Raw genomic sequence first — 16957 nt, 5'->3', positions numbered from 1 at the left:
GGTTGTGGTAGCATATGTTTTCGTTGTCGTTTCCTCAGTAGCTGTTGTGGTTGGAGAGGTTGTTGTGGTTGTTGTATCAGGTGATTTAGTCATAGTACCTGGGTTAGTTGTTGATGATGATTCGACAGTTGAGGATAGTGAAATGGTGGATGTCACATCAGAAGTTGATGTTGTTGCCCCACCAGCTGTTGTGGTTTCAGCTGTAGTTGTTCTTGTTGTTTCAGGTGATGTAGTCAGTATTTCTACATTTGTTGTTGGTGTTGTTTCCACAGTTGAAGACAATGTTGAGGTGGTTGTGGCAGCATACATTTTTGTTGCCGTTTCTTCAGTAGTTGTTGTGGCTGGAGAGGTTGTTGTGGTTGTTGTATCAGTTACTGTAGTCATAGTATCGGGATTAGTTGTTGATGAGGAATCGACAGTTGATGATAGTGAAATAGTGGATGTCACATCAGAAGTTGATGTTGTTGCCCCACCAGTTGTTGTGGTTTCAGCTGTAGTTGTTTTTGTTGTTTCAGGTGATGTAGTCAGTATTTCTACATTTGTTGTTGGTGTTGTTTCCACAGTTGAAGACACTGTTGAGGTGATTGTGGCAGCATACATTTTTGTTGCTGTTTCTTCAGTAGTTGTTGTGGCTGGAGAGGTTGTTGTGGTTGTTGTATCAGGTGATGTAGTCATAGTACCTGGGTTAGTTGTTGATGATGATTCGACAGTTGAGGATAGTGAAATGGTGGATGTCACATCAGAAGTTGATGTTGTTGCCCCACCAGCTGTTGTGGTTTCAGCTGTAGTTGTTCTTGTTGTTTCAGGTGATGTAGTCAGTATTTCTACATTTGTTGTTGGTGTTGTTTCCACAGTTGAAGACACTGTTGAGGTGGTTGTGGTAGCATATGTTTTCGTTGTCGTTTCCTCAGTAGCTGTTGTGGTTGGAGAGGTTGTTGTGGTTGTTGTATCAGGTGATTTAGTCATAGTACCTGGGTTAGTTGTTGATGATGATTCGACAGTTGAGGATAGTGAAATGGTGGATGTCACATCAGAAGTTGATGTTGTTGCCCCACCAGCTGTTGTGGTTTCAGCTGTAGTTGTTCTTGTTGTTTCAGGTGATGTAGTCAGTATTTCTACATTTGTTGTTGGTGTTGTTTCCACAGTTGAAGACAATGTTGAGGTGGTTGTGGCAGCATACATTTTTGTTGCCGTTTCTTCAGTAGTTGTTGTGGCTGGAGAGGTTGTTGTGGTTGTTGTATCAGTTACTGTAGTCATAGTATCGGGATTAGTTGTTGATGAGGAATCGACAGTTGATGATAGTGAAATAGTGGATGTCACATCAGAAGTTGATGTTGTTGCCCCACCAGTTGTTGTGGTTTCAGCTGTAGTTGTTTTTGTTGTTTCAGGTGATGTAGTCAGTATTTCTACATTTGTTGTTGGTGTTGTTTCCACAGTTGAAGACACTGTTGAGGTGATTGTGGCAGCATACATTTTTGTTGCTGTTTCTTCAGTAGTTGTTGTGGCTGGAGAGGTTGTTGTGGTTGTTGTATCAGGTGATGTAGTCATAGTACCTGGGTTAGTTGTTGATGATGATTCGACAGTTGAGGATAGTGAAATGGTGGATGTCACATCAGAAGTTGATGTTGTTGCCCCACCAGCTGTTGTGGTTTCAGCTGTAGTTGTTCTTGTTGTTTCAGGTGTTGTAGTCAGTATTTCTACATTTGTTGTTGGTGTTGTTTCCACAGTTGAAGACACTGTTGAGGTGGTTGTGGCAGCATACGTTTTCGTTGTCGTTTCCTGAGTAGCTGTTGTGGTTGGAGAAGTTGTTGTGGTTGTTGTATCAGGTGATGTAGTCATAGTACCTGGGTTAGTTGTTGATGATGATTCGACAGTTGAGGATAGTGAAATGGTGGATGTCACATCAGAAGTTGATGTTGTTGCCCCACCAGCTTTTGTGGTTTCAGCTGTAGTTGTTCTTGTTGTTTCAGGTGATGTAGTAAAGTTTTCTACATTTGATTTTGGTGCTGATTCCACAGTTGAAGACACTGTTGAGGTGGTTGTGGCAGCATACGTTTTTGTTGTCGTTTCCTCAGTAGCTGTTGTGGTTGGAGAAGTTGTTGTGGTTGTTGTATCAGGTGATGTAGTCATAGTACCTGGGTTAGTTGTTGATGATGATTCGACAGTTGAGGATAGTGAAATGGTGGATGTCACATCAGAAGTTGATGTTGTTGCCCCACCAGCTGTTGTGGTTTCAGCTGTAGTTGTTCTTGTTTTTTTAGGTGATGTAGTCAGTATTTCTACATTTGTTGTTGGTGTTGTTTCCACAGCTGAAGACACTGTTGAGGTGGATGTGGCAGCATACGTTTTCGTTGTCGTTTCCTGAGTAGCTGTTGTTGTTGGAGAGGTTGTTGTGATTGTTGTATCAGGTGATGTAGTCATAGTACCTGGGTTAGTTGTTGATGATGATTCGACAGTTGAGGATAGTGAAATGGTGGATGTCACATCAGAAGTTGATGTTGTTGCCCCACCAGCTGTTGTGGTTTCAGCTGTAGTTGTTCTTGTTGTTTCAGGTGATGTAGTCAGTATTTCTACATTTGTTGTTGGTGTTGTTTCCACAGCTGAAGACACTGTTGGGGTGGTTGTGGCAGCATACGTTTTCGTTGTCGTTTCTTCAGTAGCTGTTGTGGTTGGAGAGGTTGTTGTGGTTGTTGTATCAGGTGATGTAGTCATAGTAACTGGGTTAGTTGCTGATGATGATTCGACAGTTGAGGATAGTGAAATGGTGGATGTCACATCAGAAGTTGATGTTGTTGCCCCACCAGCTGTTGTGGTTTCAGCTGTAGTTGTTCTTGTTGTTTCAGGTGATGTAGTCAGTATTTCTACATTTGCTGTTGGTGTTGTTTCCACAGTTAAAGACACTGTTGAGGTGGTTGTGGCAGCATATGTTTTTGTTGTCGTTTCTTCCGTTGTTGTTGTGGCTGGAGAGGTTGTTTTGGTTGTTGTATCAGTTACTGTAGTCATAGTACCTGGGTTAGTTGTTGATGAGGATTCGACAGTTGATGATAGTGAAATGGTGGATGTTACATCAGAAGTTGATGTTGTTGTCCCACCAGCTGTTGTGGTTTCAGCTGTAGTTCTTCTTGTTGTTTCAGGTGATGTAGTCAGTATTTCTACATTTGTTGTTGGTGTTGTTTCCACAGTTGAAGACACTGTTGAGGTGGTTGTGGCAGCATACGTTTTCGTTGTCGTTCCTTCAGTAGCTGTTGTGGTTGGAGAGGTTGGTGTGGTTGTTGTATCAGGTGTTGTAGTCATAGTAACTGGGTTAGTTGTTGATGATGATTCGACAGTTGAGGATAGTGAAATGGTGGATGTCACATCAGAAGTTGATGTTGTTGCCCGACCAGCTGTTGTGGTTTCAGCTGTAGTTGTTCTTGTTGTTTCAGGTGATGAAGTAAAGTTATCTACATTTGATCTTGGTGCTGAGTCCACAGTTGAAGACACTGTTGAGGTGGTTGTGGCAGCATACGTTTTCGTTGTCGTTTCCTCAGTAGCTGTTGTGGTTGGAGAGGTTGTTGTGGTTGTTGTATCAGGTGATGTAGTCATAGTACCTGGGTTAGTTGTTGATGATGTTTCGACAGTTGAGGATAGTGAATTGGTGGATGTCACATCAGAAGTTGATGTTGTTGCCCCACCAGCTGTTGTGGTTTCAGCTGTAGATGTTCTTGTTGTTTCAGGTGATGTAGTCAGTATTTCTACATTTGTTGTTGGTGTTGTTTCCACAGTTGAAGACACTGTTGAGGTGGTTGTGGCAGCATACATTTTTGTTGTCGTTTCTTCAGTAGTTGTTGTGGCTGGAGAGGTTGTTGTGGTTGTTGTATCAGTTACTGTAGTCATAGTACCTGGGTTAGTTGTTGATATTGATTCGACAGTTGAGGATAGTGAAATGGTGGATGTCACATCAGAAGTTGATGTTGTTGCCCCACCAGCTGTTGTGGTTTCAGCTGTAGTTGTTCTTGTTGTTTCAGGTGATGTAGTCAGTATTTCTACATTTGTTGTTGGTGTTGTTTCCACAGCTGAAGACACTGTGGAGGTGGTTGTGGCAGCATACGTTTTCGTTGTCGTTTCCTGAGTAGCTGTTGTGGTTGGAGAGGTTGTTGTGGTTGTTGTATCAGGTGATGTAGTCATAGTACCTGGGTAAGTTGTTGATGATGATTCGACAGTTGAGGATAGTGAAATGGTGGATGTCACATCAGAAGTTGATGTTGTTGCCCCACCAGCTGTTGTGGTTTCAGCTGTGGTTGTTCTTGTTGTTTCAGGTGATGTAGTAAAGTTTTCTACATTTGATCTTGGTGCTGATTCCACAGTTGAAGACACTGTTGAGGTGGTTGTGGCAGCATACGTTTTTGTTGTCGTTTCTTCCATTATTGTTGTGGCTGGAGAGGTTGTTGTGGTTGTTGTATCAGTTACTGTAGTCATAGTAGCGGGATTAGTTGTTGATGAGGATTCGACAGTTGATGATAGTGAAATGGTGGATGTCACATCAGAAGTTGATGTTGTTTCCCCACCAGCTGTTGTGGTTTTAGCTGAAGTTGTTCTTGTTGTTTCAGGTGATGTAGTCAGTATTTCTACAATTGTTGTTGGTGTTGTTTCCACAGTTGGAGACACTGTTGAGGTGGTTGTGGCAGCATAAGTTTCTGTTGTCGTTCCCTCAGTAGTTGTTGTGGCTGGGGAGGTTGTTGTGGTTGTTGTATCAGGTGATGTAGTCATAGTGTCATTAGTCGTTGATGTTGATTCCACAATTGAGGATACTGTTGATGTGGCATTATTATAGTTTGTTGTTGTTTCTCCAGCAGCTGTTGTGGTTTTAGCTGTTTTTGTGGTTGCAGTATCAGTTGATGTAGCCAATGGGACTGCATTACTTGTTGAGCTTGACTGTACAGTTGAGGAATCTGGCAAAGTAAATTTGCTATCAGTAGTTTTTGTTGTTTCCTCAACCGCTTTTGTGCTTTGAGCTGTAGTTTTTCTTGCTGTATCAGGTGCTGTAGTAATAGTGTCTGGATTAGTTGTTGATGAATTTCTTGTTTTTGCCTCTGTGTTTAATTTTGCTTCTGCAGTTGATGATTTTAAACAGGGGGTTCGGACAGCCAAAGTTCTTGATGTTTTTGCACGATCTGTTGTGGATTTAGTCGTAGTTAGCGTTGCAGCCTTAGTTGTTGATGTTGGTTTAATAGTTGAGGATTTTAGACTGGTTTTTGGAACAGCCAAAGTTCTTGTTGTTTTTGCTCCACCTGTTGTTGTGCTTGCTGCATGGGTTGTTGGTGTCATTTTTTCAACTTTAGATATGGTTGTTGAGATGTCAGTTGTGTAGGCTGGTGAAGTGGTTGTGGCATGCAAAGGTCTTGTTTTTGCACCAGTAGTTGTTGATTCATTATTTGAGGACTTTAGACTCGTGGTTGAGCCATTTAAAAGTGTTGTTCTTTTTAACCGATTTGTTGTCAGTTTGTCTGCATTAGTCGTTGATGTTGAATTTTCAGTTAAGATGGTCGCAGCTTCCATTGATGTTGTTGCTGCCCCAGAAGTTGTTGTGATTTCAGGTGTAGTTGTTGAGGTTTCAGACATACTTTTGATTGCTGCAACAGTTGTTGTGTTCATTGTTTTTGCACTAGATGTTGAGATTAATGCAACAGCTGGAGAGATTGACGAGGTGTATATGGCATCATTAGTTGTTGTTGTTGCCCCAGCAGCTGTTTGAGATGTAATTGTGATTTCTGCATGTGTTGTTGATGTTGAGTCAACATTTGAGGAATTTTGAGTGGTAGCTTCAACAGCCAAAGTTGTAGTAGTTATTGTTTCCTCAGCAGTTGTTGTGGTTTTAGTGAGAGATGAGGTTGCTGCACTAGTTGTTGTAGTTGTTTTCTCATACGGTATTAAAGTTGATTCCACAGTTGAAGATTTTGGCAATGTGGACATGACTTCCAAAGATGTTGTTGTAGTAGCGGGTGCTTTGCTTTCAAATGTTGTTGTGGTTGCTGCCCTACTTGTTGTAGTTGTTGTGTCTGCATTAGTTGTTGATGTTGATTCCATGATTAAGGATACTGATGAAGTGGATATGGCATCATACCTGGATGTTACCTCAGCAGCTGTTGTGGTTTGAGATAGTGTTGTGATTGCTGCATCAGATGTTGTCATTGTGCCTGCATTAGTTGTTGATTTAGATTCCACGGTTGAGGATTTTGATGAGGTTGATATGGCATCATTAGAATTTGTTGTGATTTTAGGGGAAGTTGTTGTGGTTTCAGAAATATGTTTGGCTGTCGATTCCACAGTTGAAGACATTGGTGAGGTGGTTCTGACAACCAAAGTTGTTGCTGTTGCCCCAGCCGTTTTGTTTTCAGCCATAGTTGTAGGTCCTGCATCAGATGATGTAGTCATTGTGGAAGTGGCATCCACAATTGTTGTTACCCCACCCGTGGTTGTGGCTTCAGCCATAGTTCTTGTTGCTGCATCTATTGTTGTAGTCTTTATTTCTGCATTAGTTGTTGGTGTTGATGCCACAGTTGGGAATTTTAGACTGGTTGATGGAACAGACAAATTTCTGGTAGTTTTTGTTTCACTTGTTGATGTCATTTTAGCTGTAGTTGTGCTTGCTGCAGTAGTTGTTGAAGTCATTCTATCTGCATTAGATGTTGCAGTTGAGGTAAAAGATGTGTATACTGGTGAGGTGGTCTTGGCATGCAAAGTTCTTGTTGTTGCCTCTGTGTTTAATTTTTCTTCTGCAGTTGATTTTAAACAGGGGTTTGGGACAGCCAAAGTTCTTGATGTTTTTGCACGATCTGTTGTGGATTTAGTCGTAATTAGGGTTGCAGCCTTAGTTGTTGATGTTGGTTTGATAGTTGAGGATTTTAGACTGGTTTTTGGAACAGCCAAAGTTCTTGTTGTTTTTGCTCCACCTGTTGTTGTGCTTGCTGCATGGGTTGTTGGTGTCATTTTTTCAACTTTAGATATGGTTGTTGAGATGTCAGTTGTGTAGGCTGGTGAAGTGGTTGTGGCATGCCAAGGTCTTGTTTTTGCACCAGTAGTTGTTGATTCATTATTTGAGGACTTTAGACTCGTGGTTGAGCCATTTAAAAGTGTTGTTCTTTTTAACCGATTTGTTGTCAGTTTGTCTGCATTAGTCGTTGATGTTGAATTTTCAGTTGAGATGGTCGCAGATTCCATTGATGTTGTTGCTGCCCCAGAAGTTGTTGTGATTTCAGGTGTAGTTGTTGAGGTTTCAGACATACTTTTGATTGCTGCAACAGTTGTTGTGTTCATTGTTTTTGCACTAGATGTTGAGATTAATGCAACAGCTGGAGAGATTGACGAGGTGTATATGGCATCATTAGTTGTTGTTGCCCCAGCAGCTGTTTGAGATGTATTTGTGATTGCTGCATGTGTTGTTGATGTTGAGTCAACATTTGAGGAATTTTGAGTGGTAGCTTCAACAGCCAAAGTTGTAGTAGTTATTGTTTCCTCAGCAGTTGTTGTGGTTTCAGACAGAGTTGAGGTTACTGGACTAGTTGTTGTAGTTGTTTTCTCATATGGTTTTAAAGTTGATTCCACAGTTGAAGATTTTGGCAATGTGGACATGACTTCCAAAGATGTTGTAATAGCGGGTGCTTTGCTCTCAAATGTAGTTGTGGTTGCTGCACTACTTGTTGTAGGTGTTGTGTCTGCATTAGTTGTTGATGTTGATTCCATGATTAAGGATACTGGGGAAGTGGATATGGCATCATACTTTGACGTTACCTCTGCAGCTGTTGTGGTTTGAGATAGTGTTGTGATTGCTGCATCAGATGTTGTCATTGTGCCTGCATTAGTCATTGAATTAGATTCCCTGGTTGAGGATTTTGATGAGGTTGATATGGCATCATTAGAATTTGTTGTGATTTTAGGGGAAGTTTTTGTTGTTTCAGAAATATGTTTTGCTGTAGATTCCACAGTTGAAAACATTGGGGAGGTGGTTGTGGCAACCAAAGTAGTTGCTGTTGGCACAGCAGTTGGTTTGTTTTCACCCATAGTTGTAGGCCCTGCATCAGATGATGTAATCATTGTGGAAGTGGTATCCACAATTGTTGTTACCCTACCTGTTGTTGTGGTTTCAGCCATAGTTGTGGCTGTTGCATCTATTGTTGTAGTCTTTATTTCTGCATTAGTTGTTGATTCCACAGTTGGGGATTTAAGACTGGTTGTTGGAACAGACAAATTTCTGGTAGTTTTTGTTTCACTTGTTGATGTCGTTTTAGCTGTAGTTGTGCTTGATACATCAGTTGTTGAAGACAATTTATCAACATTAGATGTTGAAGGTGAAGTAAAAGATGTGTATTCTGGTGACGTTTTGGCATGCAAAGTTCTTGTTATTGCCCCTGTATTTGATTTTGCTTCAGAGGTTGATGATTTCAGACAGGGGGTTGAGACAGCCAAAGTTCTTGATGTTTTTGCATCACCTGTTGATGTAGATTCAGTTGATTTAATAGTTGAGGATTTTAGACTGGTTTTGGGGACAGCCAAAGTTCTTGTTGTTCTTGCTCCACCTGTTGTTGTGCTTTCAGATGTAGTTGTGCTTGATGCATGAGTTGTTGACGTCATTCTATCTGGATTAGATGTTGAAGTTGAGGTAAAAGTTGTGTATACTGGTGAGGTGGTACTTGTTTTTGCTTCAGTGTCTAATGATTTTAAACTGGTGGTAGGGACAGCCAAAGTTCTTGATGTTCTTGCATCACCCGTTGTTGTGGATTTAGTTGTAGTTAGGGTTGCAGCCTTAGTTGTTGATGTTGATTTAATAGTTGAGGATTTTAGACTGGTTTTTGGGACACCAAAAGTTCTTGTTGTTCTTGCTACACCTGTTGTTGTGCTTTCAGTTGTAGCTGTGCTTGATGCATTAGTTGTTGAAGTCATTCTATCCGCATTAGATGTTGAAGATGAGGTAAAATTTGTGTATACAGGTGAGGTGGTCTTGGCATGCAAAGTTCTTGTTGTTGCCCTTGTATTTGTTGTTGCTTCAGCAGTTGATGATTTTAGACTGGTGGTTGGGACAGACATTGTTTTCATTGTTCTTACTCCACCTATTGTTGTGTTTGCCCCATCAGCTGTTTGAGCTGTAATTGTGATTGCTGCATGTGTTGTTGATGTTAATTCAACATTTGAGGATTTTTGAGTGGTAGCTTCAACATCCAAAGTAGTAGTAATTATTGTTTCCTCAAGAGTTGTTGAGGTTGCTGCATTAGTTATTGTAGTTGTTTTCTCATACGGTTTTAAAGTTGATCCCACAGTTGATGATTTTGGCAATGTGGACATGGCTTTCAAAGATGTTGTTGTTGTAACAGTGGAGGCTGTGCTTTCAAATGTAGCTGTGGTTGCTGGACCACTTGTCCTAGTCGCTGTATCTACATTAGTTGTTGATGTTGATTCCATGATTAAGGATACTGGGGAAGTGGGTATGGCATCATACTTTGACGTTACCTCAGCAACTGTTGTGGTTTGAGATAGTGTTGTGATTGCTGCATCAGATGTTGTCATTGTGCCTGCATTAGTTATTGAATTAGATTCCCTGGTTGAGGATTTTGATGAGGTTGATATGGCATCATTAGAATTTGTTGTGATTTTAGGGGAAGTTGTTGTGGTTTCAGAAATACGTTTTGCTGTAGATTCCACAGTTGAAAACATTGGGGAGGTGGTTGAGGCAACGATAGTAGTTGCTGTTGCCACAGCAGTTGGTTTGTTTTTATCCATAGTTGTAGGCCCTGCATCAGATGATGTAATTATTGTGGAAGTGGTATCCACAATTGTTGTTACCCCACCTGTTGTTGTGGTTTCAGCCTTAGTTGTCGCTGTTGCATCTATTGTTGTAGTCTTTATTTCTGCATTAGTTGTTGATGTTGATTCCACAGTTGGGGATTTTAGACTGGTTGTTGGAAAAGACAAATGTCTGGTTGTTTTTGTTTCACTTGTTGATGTCGTTTTAGCTGTAGTTGTGCCTGATGCATTAGTTGTTGAAGACATGCTATCCACATTAGATGTTGATGGTGAGGTAAAAGATGTGTATACTGGTGACATTGTTTTGGCATGCAAAGTTCTTGTTGTTGCCCCTGTATTTGATTTTGCTTCAGAAGTTGATGATTTTAGACAGGGGGTTCGGACAGACAAAGTTCTTGATGTTTTTGCATCACCTGTTGTTTTAGATTTAGTCGTAGTTTTGGTTGCAGCCTTAGTTGTTGATGTTGATTTAATAGTTGAGGATTTTAGACTGGTTTTTGGGACAGCAAAAGTTCTTGTTGTTCTTGCTACACCTGTTGTTCTGCTTTTAGATGTAGTTGTGCTTGATGCATCAGTTGTTGAAGTCATTCTATCAACATTAGATGTTAAAGATGAGGTAAAATTTGTGTTTACAGGTGAGGTGGTCTTGGCATGCAAAGTTCTTGTTGTTGCCCCAGTATTTGTTGTTGCTTCAGCAGTTGATGATTTTAGACTGGTGGTTGGGACAAACATTGTTCCTGTTGTTCTTACTCCACCTATTGTTGTGTTTGCCTCAGCAGTTGGTTTGTTTTCAGCCATAGTTGTAGGTCCTGCATCAGATGATGTAGTCATTGTGGAAGTAGCATCCAAAATTGTTGTTACCCCACCTGTGGTTGTGGTTTCAGTCTTAGTTGTGGCTGTTGGATCTATTGTTGTAGTCTTTATTTCTGCATTAGTTTTTGATGCTGATTCCACAGTTGGGGATTTTAGACTGGTTGATGGAACAGACAAATTTCTGGTAGTTTTTGTTTCACTTGATGATGTCGTTTCAGCTGTAGTTGTGCTTGCTGCAGTAGTTGTTGAAGTCATTCTATCTGCATTAGATGTTGAAGTTGAGGTAAAAGTTTTGTATACTGGTGAGGTGGTACTTGGTTTTGCTTCAGCGTCTGAGGATTTTAAACTGGTGGCTGGGACAGCCAAAGTTCTTGATGTTCTTGCATCACCTGTTGTTGTAGATTCAGTTGTAGTTATGGTTGCAGCCTTAGTTGTTGATGTTGATTTAATAGTTGAGAATTTTAAACTGGTTTTTGGGACAGCAAAAGTTCTTGTTGTTCTTGCTCCACCTGTTGTTGTGCTTTCAGATGTAGTTGTGCTTGATGCATCAGTTGTTGACGTCATTCTATCCGCATTATTGGTTGAAGATGATGTTAAAGGTGAGGTGGTTTTGGCATGCAAAGTTCTTGTTGTTGCCCCAGTATTTGTTGTTGTTTCAGCAGTTGTTGATTTTACACTGGTGGTTGGGACAGCCAAAGTTCTTGACGTTCTTGCACCACCTGTTGTTGTGGATTTAGTCGTAGTTAAGGTTGCAACCTTAGTTGTCGATTTTGATTCGATGGTTGAGGATTTTAGACTAGTGGTTGGACCTTTCAAAATTGTTGTTTCTTTTTCCCCACATTTTGGTTTGGTTTCAGCTAAAGTTCTGGTTGCAGCATTAATTGCTGATATTGATTCAATAGTTGAGGATTTTAGACTGGTGGTTGGAACAGCCAAAGATCTTTTTGTTCTTCTTCCACCTGTTGTTGTGCTTTCAGCTGTAGTTGTGCTTGCTGCATGAGTTGTTGGTGTCATTTTGTCTGCGTGAGACGTTGATGTTGACAAAACAGTTGTGTATCCTGATGAAGTGGTTGTAGCATGTAAATTACTTCTTGTTGCGCTAGTTGTTGTAGTTGATTGAACAGTTGAGGATTTTAGACTAGTAGTTGTAAGATCCAAATTTTTTGTTTTTCTTTCCCCACCTGTTGTTCTGGTTTCAGCATTAGTTGCTGATGTTGATTCAATAGTTGAGGATTTTAGACTCGTGGTTGGGACAGCCAAAGATCTTGCTGTTTTTGCTCCACCAGTTGTTGTGCTTGCTGCATAAGTTGTTGGTGTAATTCTATCTGCATTAGATGTTGTTGTTGTTGTTGAGATGACAGTTGTGTATTCTGATGAGGTGGTTCCTTTTTTTGCACCAATGGTTGTTGATTCAACATTTGAGGAGTTTAGCCTGGTGATTGGGTCATTCAAAAGCGTTGTTCTTACCTCATTTGTTGCCATTTTGTCTGAATTAGTTGTTGATGTTGACTTCTCAGTTGAGATGGTTACAGCATTTTCTGATGTTGTTGTTGTTGTCCAAGAAGTTGCTGTGGTTTCAGCTGTAGTTTTGCTTGCTGCATCAGTTGTTGATACTGATTCAACAGTTGAGGATTTTAGACTGTTAGTTGGGACCTCCAATATTTTAGTTGTTCTCATGTGACCTGTTGTTCTGTTTTCAGCAGCAGTTTTAACTGCTGCATCAGTTGACATAGCCGTGTCTGCAATAGTTATTGATGTTGGTTCCACACTTTCGAATTTTGGTAAATTGGATGTGACATCCAAAGTTGTTATTGTTGTGGCAGAAACAGCAGCTGTTACGGAATCAGCTGTAGTTGTGGTTTCTGCATTAGTCATTGTGGCCTTTGTGTCTGCATTAGATGATGATGTTGATTCCACAGTTGAGGATACAACTGAGGTTGTCGTAACATCTAAATTTGCTGTTGTTACCCAAGCAGGTGTTGTCGTTTCAGCCACAGTTGTGGTTTTTGCATCAGTAGTTGTAGTTACTGCATTAGTTGTTAACATTATTTCCACAGTTGAAGACATTGGTGAGGTGCTTTTGACATCCAACGATGTTGCTCTTGCCCTAGAAGTTGTTGTCATTTCAGGTGTAGTTGTTGGGGTTTCAGTCACACTTTTGATTGCTGCATCAATTGTTGTAGTCATTGTTTTTGTATTAGAGGTTGATAATTCAACAGCTGAAGACATTAACGTGGTGTATTTAGCATCATAAGTTGTTGGTTTTGCACCAGCAGCTGTTTCGGCTGTAATTGTGGTTGCTGCATGTGTTGTTGATGTTGATTCAACATTTGAGAATTTTTGGGTGGTAGCTTCAACATCCAAAGTAGCAGTAGAAGTTGTTGTTGTTGTTACCTCATCAGTTGTTGCAAATTCAGACATAGTTAAGGTTGCTGCATTAGTTGTTGTTGCCTCAGCAGCTGTTTTAGACAAAGCTGAGGTTGCTGCATGAGTTGTTGTAGCTGTTGTTTCTTCATAAGTTTTTAAAGTTGATTCCACAATTGAAGATTTTGGCAATTTGGACATGGCTTCTAAAGATGTTGTAACAGTGGGTGCTGTGCTTTCAAATGTAGTTGTGGTTGCTGCACTGCTTGTTGTAGTTGTTGATGTTGATTCCATGATTGAGGATACTGGTGAAGTGGATGTGGCATCATAGGTTGATGTTGTGATTTTAGGTGTAGTTGTTGTGGTTACAGCCATGTGTTTGTTTTCTGCTTCAGTTGTTGTGTGTGCATTAGGACTGAATGTTGATTCCACAGCTGAAGACATTGGTGAGGTGGTTGTGACACCTAAAGTTTTGGTTGTTGCCTTTGCAGTAGTTTTTGTGGTTTCAGCCATAGTTGTTTTTCCTGCATCAGTTGAATTTATCCTTGTGTTTGCATTAGTTGTTGATGCTGGTTCCACAGTTGAGAATTTTTCTAAAGCGGAAGTGACATTCACATATGTTGTTGCCCTACTTTTTTTTGTGGATTCAGCCATAGTTTCAGCTAAGTTTCTTGTTGTTCTTTCTCCACCTGTTGTTGTGCTTTTCAATGTAGTTGTGCTTGCTGCTTCAGTTGAAGTCATTCTGCCCACATGAGATGTTGATGTTGAGGTACTAGTTATGTTTACTCGTGCTGTAGATGTGGCATTCAACGTTCTTGTTTTTGCCCCAGTAGTTGTTGTTGATTCAGCAGCTGAGGATTTTAAACTGGTGGTTTGGACATCCAAAATCGTTGTTCTTGTAGCACCACTTGTTCTGGTCTCTGCCATAGTTGTGGTTGCTGCAGTTGTAGTCGTTGTTTCTGCAATAGTTTTTGGTGTTAATTTTAAAGTTGAGGATATTGATGATTGCTTAAAAGATAATGTGGTTTCAGGCACAGTGGTTTTAGAAGTATTAGTTGTTGAAGTTGTTTCTACAGCTTTAGATATTATTGGATTGTGAGTGGTAGTGGATGTTTCTGTCTGATGTAATGTTGTATTAGACATATTTATGGTTGCTGCAGTTTTCAATGATGACATTGTTGTTGAGAATGTTAGAGGCTTCAGTGTTGTTGCCAAAGATTTTTCAACATTTGACATACTTGTACTTGTTGTTGAAGTTGTAGTTTGTACACTTGTTTTATTTGTTGTTTTCCCATTTGTTGTCATTGTTGAAAGCATTGTTGTGGTAAGATTATTAGTTGCTGTTGTGGATGCAGAAGCCTCAGTTGTGTTAGTTTGAACTTGTGATGTTCTAAAAACTGCTGTCGTGGCTGATGTTTTCCTTTCTCCATGTACTGATGTACATCCATAAACCACCCACCACACATATACTGTCAAAACAGATGTTGTTATTTTCTTAATTTTCATTCATTCATTCATTTATTCATTCATTCATTCATTCATCCATCCATTCAATCTATTATTCTATTTTGCATTTACTTTATGTTTGACATAACTGTTTATTGGACATTTTCAAATATTATTACCCATGTTATCTTTTCCTTAAACTTTATCTGAAAACATTGTATTATTTAACATAGGATTACTCACATATGGTGAGGAAAGTTTTCCATCCGCCATCATGCCTATAAAAAACAGCTTAATTAGAAATATAAGAGACATTTCTATTTATAATACACACATTGTATAGCATAGTCAAAAGCAGTGTTTTGGTTTAAAATTAAAGAACATGAAAGAGCTTTGTCATAACATGTTTTTTTTAAACCAGTGGTCACCACAGATCTCAAAACATCCAGAAAAACACTAGCTTTTTTCCACATCTGAAGTAAAGGTGTCACCTTTAGCTCAGAATTTTGAAAACAGAGGTCCTTTTAAACCCCTCCATTTTCTGGTCAATCATCTTATCAAACCAGCACTGTACAAATAGGGTCTACAACACATAATGCCAACCAAGACATCAAGGGATCTGAAAGTGTTTGTTGATTAGCTGTGCTTTACCACCCACCATTCTCCCAGACATTTGTTCTTTACCCAACTGACCCATTGCTAAGCCACACCCAAAAACCACCACCCACTAATCGTGGCATAGCAATCATAGCTACGCACAGGAGCTCTGTCAAGCTTTCAAGCGAGGGACACATTCAAAGCGTTTTGCATATGGATTGTGCAAATCTGATACACGGTATCCTAAAAGATTGGATGGGGTTGTGGATTTTTTCCCTTTTCAAAAATAAAAACCCAAACGGAGAAATGCCAGCGTGGATCAAGCTGTGTGAGGGGTGCTAAAGCCTGGATTATACTTCTGCGTCAAGTGACCGGTGTAACCCACAGTGCATGTAACGTGCGTAGCTGTGCATTTATACTTCTGCGCGCTGTCTCTGTTAGTCTGCATTAACACTTCCGAAACGCTAGTTGGCAGTGAGGTGTAAATGTTCCTCTGTGTTGAGTTTCTTCGCTGCTGTTTTGCTTTTCCTGAACACTTCTGGGATGTACAAGTGGCTCAAACTCACTCATTTTGAGGCAGGAACCAGCGGACGTGCAACAACTTTACCTATTAGGGTAAACACAAAACATTCCATCCGGAGCTCCTTCCTGGGACTCCACACTTGTAAACAATCAATCCATCAGGCTCTCGGTCCTGCCCAAACTCGTCAGCGCTACCAAGCCGACCAATCACAGAGCTTGCGCTACACGTCGTTGCGACGTGTAGTTACATTTTTTGAGAGGTGCACGTCAGCGACGCCGACGGCCACGGTGAAGGGCTTTGCGTCAGCGCCGTAGCATACGCCGCAGTTTGACGCAGAAGTATAAATCAGCCTTAAGGAAACTGAGATAAGTTGGTTTTGTTTCGATATTCCTGACACAGTCATAGACGGCAATAACTCACACACCTTACTCTAAAAAGATCTAAACTGAGTTTTCTACAAAAATACAAAGCAGGTTATGTTTCGCAGCTGTAATTTTCTTTTTCTTTTTTTTTGCTCAATATTATGAGCACTGCTCCGTTTAAACCCTTGACATAGTAGTCATACTAGCAATCAGATTTCCATCTGTTTCAAGCTACGAATATTTGAAATTACAAATCAATGGAACAAAACAAAGATGTGATCATAATCTGAGCTTGCGATCATTATACTTCATTCGCAGCTGTTTTTCAGTAATTCATAAGTCTTATGTCCATGTCAGAGCTATAATTCACCAATGTTTTATCTATCTTTTTGAGATTTAGTCATTGGTGATGATGTTATAGCATATCAGTGTCTTTTTTTTTATTTGGTGTCAGTCGGATTAATATTTGCTTGTAGGGAAAATCTTTTTGTTTACTTCTGCTATGTATACTCTCATTTGCATTTAAGTGCATTTATATCTTCCTCTTAACATCAAATTAGAATAGAAACTGTATAAGCAGCACACAGAATACTGACAGTTATTGGTACCGTACATTGTTATGGGTAAATTATGCTAATATTCGGCACAAATCCATCAATTTCCCCTTTCTGGCTGCTCTTTTTATGAATGAACTATGTAGAAGCAGTGTCCATGCATGTTTCCTTATCGGTTAGTAATGCTATATTTCATTGCACAACAATAGTCTATCAGGCTTTTAGGCTAAAAAAGAGAAATCACAATTTAATTAGTCATTATTAGGGATGTAACGGTTCACAAAAATCACAGTTTGGTTCGATACGATACAGGGGTGTCATGGTTCGGTATGTTTTCGATACAGCAAAAAAAGAAAAAAGCCAGAGGATTTCTCTGATTTTAATTTTTTATGTATTAAAACTAACATCATAAAAGTTTGATCTTGTTTTTTTTTTTTTTTTGTCTTTTACTTCAAACAGTGATAGAGCTATACTTCCAGGGTTTCTGCTTAGCGGCAAAGAAAACAACTCCTTTTTTATAC

This window comes from Danio rerio, chromosome 1 (genome assembly GCF_049306965.1).
Source record: "Danio rerio strain Tuebingen ecotype United States chromosome 1, GRCz12tu, whole genome shotgun sequence".
NCBI lineage: Eukaryota > Metazoa > Chordata > Actinopteri > Cypriniformes > Danionidae > Danio > Danio rerio.
Note: the sequence above shows the minus strand (reverse complement) of the source record.